Source organism: Brienomyrus brachyistius, chromosome 22 (genome assembly GCF_023856365.1).
Source record: "Brienomyrus brachyistius isolate T26 chromosome 22, BBRACH_0.4, whole genome shotgun sequence".
NCBI lineage: Eukaryota > Metazoa > Chordata > Actinopteri > Osteoglossiformes > Mormyridae > Brienomyrus > Brienomyrus brachyistius.
This window is the reverse complement of record NC_064554.1, coordinates 14,558,080-14,566,551: the sequence shown is the minus strand read 5'-3', so window position 1 is coordinate 14,566,551 and position 8,472 is coordinate 14,558,080.

The window sequence follows — 8,472 nt, the reverse complement described above, 5'->3', positions numbered from 1 at the left end:
TTTTTTGGGGGGGGGGGGGGGCTAAATGTTCCTGGAACCTCCATGTGATTTTACATGGATTTGACCATTGAAGAGGTATTTTGGAAATTTGAAAGTGTGGGATGCAAAGAATTTACTTCCTCTCCCCAGGTCGACAAAATCTACCGAGGGAGCCTCCCCTCCCCAAACTCATTTCGGGCTGTAGTCCTGCCAGTTAAGAGCAGGAACCTTTTTTTGTGATTAATTAATTTAAGCTGTATTTTCCTTGTTCTATTTCCTGGGACATGTGGGTACATGTCATTTATCTATGTTAACAGCTGCAACATCTCTTCAGAACGACATCTGACGGTCCTCCTTATATATGTTACTATGTATGGGCGTCCAAAACTTTTGGTCTGCCTGCTATCTGCTGTAATGGTAAATAAAACATAGTTTCTGTTACCCCATATTCCTAATTTGGACCTTGCAGCAACTCAAAGCTCAAAACACAGAAAGGGGAACATTCGATTAAATGCTGTGAGTGGCAAACGTCATTTCCTGGGTCTGCTTTTTGCCAAGATAAACTACAGGCTTTTGCATTTGCCACATAGCCATTTATAGTTTCTTGCTTTCTGTGTGAATTAGCTGTTGCACCAGATCAGCCATGGCCTCCAGTCTTCATGTTTACATTCAACTTGGTTTCAGCGTAAGTCTATGAAAAGTCAGTGTTTCTGGAAAAAAGCTCTTTTTCGAATTTTCTGTAATGCATGGTGTGGTGGCAAGTCTTTTACAAGGAGTGAAGGATTTTCTTGAACTGTTTGCAGTTTTGGTTTTGGATTATGTTGTTATTCATTAGAAAACTTCAGCGGCGTTAGCAGCAAGAGTAGGAAACTGAGGGCAATTTGGCTTCTTCATACTATCACTAGAGGGCGCCAAAAGTTTCGTTGCTTGGGTTTGTATTGTTAACCTCACGTTGCACAATATGATTTTACACACATATTGAAGAAAAGTATTGGAACAGCGCTACTGGACTCTGGGGCAGTGGAAATGTGTTCTGTGGAGTGATGAATCACACTTCTCTGTCTGGCAGTCTGATGCACGAGTCTGGGTTTGGCGGATGCCAGGAGAACGTAACCTGCCTGACTGGGTTGTATAGGAGAGATAATGATATGTGGGTGTTTTTCAGGGGTTGAGCTAAGGCGCTTAGGTCCAGTGAAGGGAACTCTTAATGCTTCAGCATACCGAGATATTTTGGACAATTCTGTGCTTCCAACTTTATGGGAACAGTTTGGGGAAGGAAGGTCCTTTTCTGTTCCAGCATGACTGTGCCCCAGTGTACAAAGTAAGGTCCATAAAGACATGGTTGAGTGAGTTTGGTGTGGAAGAACTTGACTGGCCCACACAGAGTCCTGACCTCAGCCCCACTGAACACCTTTGGGATGAACTAGAACAGAGATTGTGAGCCAGGCCTTCACGTCCAACATCAGTGCCTGACCTCACAAATGCTCTTCTGGATGAATGGGCAGAAATCCCCACAGACACTCTCCATAAACTTTCCATAAAGCCTTCCCAGAAGAGGGGCCGCTGTTATGGCTGCAAAGGGGGGGGCAACTCCATACTGATGTGTGAGGATTTGAAATAGGACGCCATAAAAGTTCCTGTAGGTGTAATGGCCAGGTGTCCCAATATTCTGTCCATGTAGTGTATGTTTGCTATAATGGCATCAAACAGAAATATCATATATATATGTGTATTTCTCTGACCAAAATATTTCTCCTCCCAAGCCGATGCTGCTGTTATGCTAAATATATTTATATGCTGATATTCTGCACTGTCATACTCTGGAATTCCGTCCGGGCTGGACCCCAGCGTGTGACCCGTGCTGCCTGCGACAGGCTGCAGTTCCCCATGTGACCCTAACTAGGGGAAGCATTGAGCTGCATGAGCAGAACTACCATCTGCGTCTTGGATTGGTGAACCCAGGTCTCATGATATCAGGAGCACAACAGTCCTCCCTTGGGCATCGAATGACGTCTTGTCATGGTTCTGTAGTTATGGTTTCGATCACCACATAGCCCTCAATATGCAGCTGTATTCCTTAGAAACTCCAAAAGTGATTTATGATTATGTTCGATGGTAAATTATTAATACTTTGCCTTGTCTTTATAGGTCATATATGGGGCATGAAAGATTAATAAGGCAGAATAAAATATCATTATATGTTATTATGAATATATCACCAGGTTTTCTTCCTTCATAGGAACCACTGTGTCACTTGATATGTGATTGAGTGTTCTAATCAGCTGATAAGTAATTGGTTGCTCTAATTGGCTGATAAGTAACTCCAATCATTCGCCCCATTCGAAGGCTCCAGGTTGCCGGCCATTGGTTATTGGTACTTTGCAGATGTTTGCTTTTACTTCGGTTGCCTGAATATGCCTTTATTTACTTCGCTTCCACTATCGGCCCTCACTCTCCAAAATCTCCATTTCCCAATTCCTGTCCGTTTTAATCATTGCCAGTTCCATTGTACTTTCGAAAATGCATACATCCAGAAAGAAAAAGGCTTCTTCTCATTCATTCTTAGCTCCCTTGAATATCTATTTGTCTGTAACCCTGCGCGATCTTCTTTGTGAATCCCTTACGTGTTGAATCAACAAATGGCCTAAGAGCGATGCCTTAGATGAGCACTAGGTGGCACTAATAGTGCAATCTTGTTGCAACGCAATTCAAAATTAGTACAGACTTTAACGCATTGCCTTTGTTTTATAAGTTCGTCGTTACGTTTTGGTACAATTCCTGCTACCTTCTAAATTCCGGAAAACGCTTCCCACGTGAATGTTTGTAAAATGCAGGCATTAACAGTGGTCTTTCTATTGTTTTCGTTTATTTCACTTTAGTTTGTATTGTAATAATTGTACATTAAATCTAATATAAATATCACTGTATTGTGACAAATTTGTTAGAACCTTTGTCAGTATGAAGCCAATACAAACGGAGAAGTTAATCTCAAGTTTATATGAAATGTCTAGTTTTTAGTTTAATTTAAAGACGATTTTCGATCTAACCATTTTTTACTCAAATTAAAAAGTTATGTAACGAAATATTTTATTCCCAAGATGGCGCTAAAGCTCCAGTTTCCAAAAAATGTCGCTCTATTTTGCGGTGAAGGATTTTTTTTTAATGCTCGTCTATCACTTTTTCTTTATTTTGAGTTAAATTTTTGTACATCTTTGGCTAATGATAAACATTTTCCTTTTCAAAAACTTCTTCTGACCCCCAAGGTCAATAAACTAAAACTCGCATCAGCTCCAGTCAGCAGCTGTGGCCTCGCGCGACATTTACAAGTGACACAGGTCACATTTGAAAGGCAATAACAAAAAAAAAAATGTTTACAAGTCGAGTCACTGGGGAGCCAGTTTGGGCGTCCACCTGTACTTTTGTGGGGTTACTGCCAACATTGTTGTCCGGGTACAGAACAAACAGACGAACTCCCACGAGCAGACACAGGCGTCGCTGACAAATGTTGACAGGCGATAAACATGACAAGGCTGCATAAGGCAGTTTTCGCAGCTGTCTGCCATACCAACAGCTCCACATCACTCATGTCTCAACCACAATTACCCAGATTTTAAGTTGTTTACATGTATCTATACACATGCACTCTAAATAAAGAGCAAAAAAGACATTCAAATCCATATCCCTGATTCGATAAACTATCATGCTTCCAGCAAAACATATTTAAGTAATATAAGGTGAAATGTTTACATTTTCGGACATCTTCTATATCTGGGAAACAGTATCAAAAAAGTATTAATCTCTACCTTCCCGGTGACAATTATTTGTCACTGGGGTTGTACCCGCAAGGGTCTGCCAGCTTTGCCTTAGCTATGGTTGCCACCTCAGTCCCATAAAATCCCAGGTGCCCGGTCATTAACTAAAAATCTCGGACGTAGCGACACTGTTCCAAAGGTTTGTTTAGGTCTGTTTGATAGGGAAATTCATGGGGACGTTCCCTGTCCCAGAATGAAAGTGGTTTTTCCAGGACAGACGACCAAAATCCAAGATGGTCACAGAAAATCCTGGGCGGATGGCAACCCGAGCAATGGGTTCATTTAGCTCTTAGTCGAATTTAAGGTGCAGACATTTTTTACCATTGGCGGTACATTAATGCTGTTTGTACCTTGGGGAACAAAACTGTATCAGGGCTGCACTCTTTTCTCTGACATTGCAGGCTCTGAACCACCGGTAACCCTGAATGGGACAAGAAGGTACCAGAAATCCCTCAAAGCTACTAAATTCTGGTTCGGAGCAAAAAAATTATCCCGAAGTTTGCTTTTTGTCTCCCCCCTTATCTACGCCTCTTTTTCCCAGTGGTTGATCCTAAGTCCTAGGGGGGTGGTCAACAATGTCGCCCTGACAACCAGATGTAATTTCCTTCAGCGGACTCCAAGTTAAGGAATCAGCCAGCTACTATTGTCACAACTGTCCCATCGGTGACGCCAGTCTCTGGGCTCCGGGGCTGCAGGGCTGTGGGCTTCAGTCTGACCCCTGCTGGATCTTCTGCATTGATCGCTCTATAGTTAAAACTGGCTGCCCTAAACTGGTTTGTGTGAGGCATTGGGACTGGGTGTAAGTGCACTCTGGTGGATTTGCTGTCCTAAAAAGGGTTGTAACTGGATAAGAGGGTACTGAAGATGGAAGGATGTGCACTTAGTCACATGGTTAATGAAAATTGAGGGATGTGCATTTAGTCACATAATTAACAAAACTGGAGGCATGTGCTTTTAGCCACACAGTTAATTAAAATGGAGGGATGTGCATTTAGTCACATGGTTAATGAAAATAGAGGAATGTGCATTTAATCATTTGGTTAAAAAAAATGGAGGGATGTGCATTTAGTCACTCTACAGTCTCTAAGGCGTTGTAGCATTCCAGGGTGCTCTATGAAACAAAATCCCTCTGAAATACACGAAACGGAGCTTGTTTATTAAGTTCTTATTCCATCTAACAAATTGTGTTACTATCGGGGCTGCATGTCTGACTTAACGGTGCTTACATTTGCCTAATTTATACTCTGCACCCACTTTCTGCACAAGCCAGATCCATGTCAGGCCTTAAGAGCGTCGTTGTTTGAGTCGCCTATTCACCATGTACTGTACAGCTATGTTGTATCTGCGTACAGGTTTGCAGCAAACACAGAGATGTCCCTTGTGATAAAGGTCATCTCTCTACTGATTAAAACCCCCTTTCTCAATAGTAACAACCGCCGCCCCCCCGCGCCCCCCATTTGCAAATTCTGTCCCCACATCATACAGCTCAGGATAAAATTCTCCAGGGTAGCATCGTCGCTTCTTTTCCATGGGGGTGCTGGTGTCACAAGGGGCTCCTGTCAGGAATGAGATTAACCAGGTAAGCGTGAAGGCCGTCCTGATTGGCCCTCCTCGGTCGAGTGCGGCTGGTGTGTGAACTGTTACCACGTATCAGAAATGCACACTGGGGCTCTCTAGATTTTGCTGTATGTGTGAAACATAAACATGGTAGGTAGGAGGGCGAGTGTGAATTTCAGACCAGGCAATAACAGCTTGACAAGGTCAGGCCGTGACCTCATTCTAAATGCGACAAAATCAAGCAGAGGTTAATGGGCGATATAGACGTCCAATCACCCATCCATTGGTGGTTGGATATTGCTCTATGCTACTGCTATTTTTGTCATGTTTTACTTTAATGTGACCAATTAGACTGAGACAATTTTCTTGTACTTGGGCTGCTCCTGGTGAATAAAGTTGATTCTGGTCAGGAGTGGCACTGTACCTGTCTTAGGGGGTTTTTAGCCCCAACGCTGAATGATGTGGGCAAGGATGGACTGGGAACAAAAAAGTAGCCCAGGAATTCGCTGGGAAGGGTTGACCTTGGGATATTTTTGCAGATCACAACCAACTGGTTGGCCACCAAATAAATAATAGCATCAAATAAATAATAGCATCAAATAAATAATAGCAATATCCATGAATCGTTTCCCGCAATCGACCTGGAAACATGCCGAGATCAACTGACGGGTTGTTGAGCACATAAAGCCTGTTACATGGGTTACATAAAGCCAGGGTGGGGGCAGAAGGACCTCCCAAGTTTGGCCAACACACACACACACACACACACATAGCCAATAGTACACACATACAAAGGTAGAGGCATTTGCAGAGTGTTATCACATATTCAGCTGCAGTTGTTATTGCTATTACTGCTGTAGATGTTTGTTGTCTTAATTCAAAAGAGGGGGGGGTGGTGGTGGAGGAAATAAAAAAAATGAAAAAAAAAGTTTGGCCAACTAGAAAAATTCTCAAACTTCCTGTTGGCCAGTCCTCACCTGGATGTGGCCAATTTCAATCAGGACCCCCTCTAGTAAAGGTTTAGCCGCCCCCCCTTTTCATAAACCTCTAGTGATGCTCCTCATTCTGACTCCCCCTGTCTGGCATCTCAGATGGCCAGTAGCCCGCAGGTGTCTGCCACAAGACCCCAGACTCTTTCATCATCACATGGTCCCACAAGAGGGGTCAGCTGGGAGATCCTGGGTCTTTCTGAAAACCAAGACCGCGCTTGCTAACTTGCCCCTCAAGAACAAACTTGAGGCACAATGAATCGTGGGATTGATATTGTACAAGGATGCAAGTGATGTATCCTTGATATTTGGAGAAGGGCAAGAACGTCATTTGGGGATTTTTACCGTCCAGTGTACTTCGGATCTTGAGTACTGGAACTCGTCTTCAGCAATGGAAGATGACGTAGAACAGGGACATGAGAACAAAAGTACAGTCAAGTATGCATATTGAGAAACACCCCCCATGTTTAGGGTTGGTCTCTGTGGAGGAGGTGTCACTGGCAGACAGCTGCCACAACAAAGAGGGCAGCGAGCACCTCCACGGTCTGCCCAGCTGTGCTCCTCCGTTACCTATCCCATTTGGACCTTCTTAGTCAAAGCAACACTGGGAGCCTGAGGTCCACCCACTTGTCACCACCAGGGTTCTGTGTATCTTACAGTGTCGCTCGTCTACGTTAACCCACCGCACACATTTCTTCTGAAGATCTGGGAGTGCCGCTGTTCATAATTGTTTTGTTTGTTTGTTTTGGTCTATATTAATTTTGTTTCAACCTACCAGTTGAATAACCTGTGACTGTGACTCATTATATTCAACTGGTTGGTTGAAAACAAAATCTTGGTCCGGATTTTTACTTTCTGGACCTGAACTATCCAGCTATGGTCTTAACCATAGGTATCAAGCTGTAGGAGGCTTCTGGCCATGCAGGCCTGGGTTGCCTGGCAACACAGGTAGAGAATCTCATGTCACCATGAAGGGGGAGTTTAGAACGGATGCAGGCGGAAAGTGAACGGGGACCACAGTCTATTCTGCGAGGGGGTGGTGAAACTCCAGTTGGGAATGAATCACTGCATGTTTGATTTCTACACTCTGTCTTCTCCTGTGTGGTAACCTGCGAATCCCATAAGAAAACACAGAGCGTGTCTGTGCTAAATCCAGCCCTATTCCAAGATGTCCAAGACTCTGCTGTCCACCACCAGTGGGACAGCTTTCCCCTTTCCCCACTACCCCCACCTCCACACAAGCTGATTTCTTACAATTCCACAAAACCCTGGGTCCGTCTAACAACAAGGCCATGCCGCCGATATCCCAGCAAGCCTCAGTCATGCTCTCCGGTCCAGCATTGCTGGCTTGGCCTTTTCCTCATGCCAGCTTGACTGAAAGTCGCATCAAAAGTGGTTAAACATCAACATTGTAGGGGTGGAGCAAACTGTCTTCAGCGATAATGCTTCTTTATTCTGTCAAGACTACATTTTCAAGATATTTAAATCCTTTTTTTTTAGCTACGTGACATTGCCATGTATTTTTTTTTTCATCGAGGAAGACCTGTCTGTGAACTGAGGATCCGTTCAGCTTCTTCTGGCCATGCAGAGAAAATTAGGTCATTGTTTTCTGATCGAGGGAGGCAAAGGTTGTGCGCATATCCAACATCGACGAACAGTTCAGGGACAGATTGAGGGGCGTTCGGCCCCAAAGATGCAGGAGAAATGAAGATCACCAGACTCAAACCTACTTTCCTTCATATTTTTGCTCATGGAAGAAGTCTTGTTGCCTAGCAAAGGAATGGACTGGGGGGGGGGGGGGGGGCAAGAGGAAGTATGTGACCTTTCCAAAACTGAAGTTGATACCCACAAACACGCGCAGGCTCATACACGGACCTGTAACTTTTCAGACATACTTCCTCTGCCACCTCATCTTTGCTAGTTCTTCTTCCAACAAAGTTCTACTTTGTAACAGCACAACACAATCTGAAAGCACCCCCCTCCCCACATCCTTCATCCGGGGAAAGCTGTCTACATCACTGTGGTGTCCCCAGGTAATGTTCAACCCGTACCGTTCCAACCACAGACCTGGGTTACATCACAATGCTGGCTGCTAGGCCCTTTACTGCGACTGTGACTGCAATCACGCAGAGGTG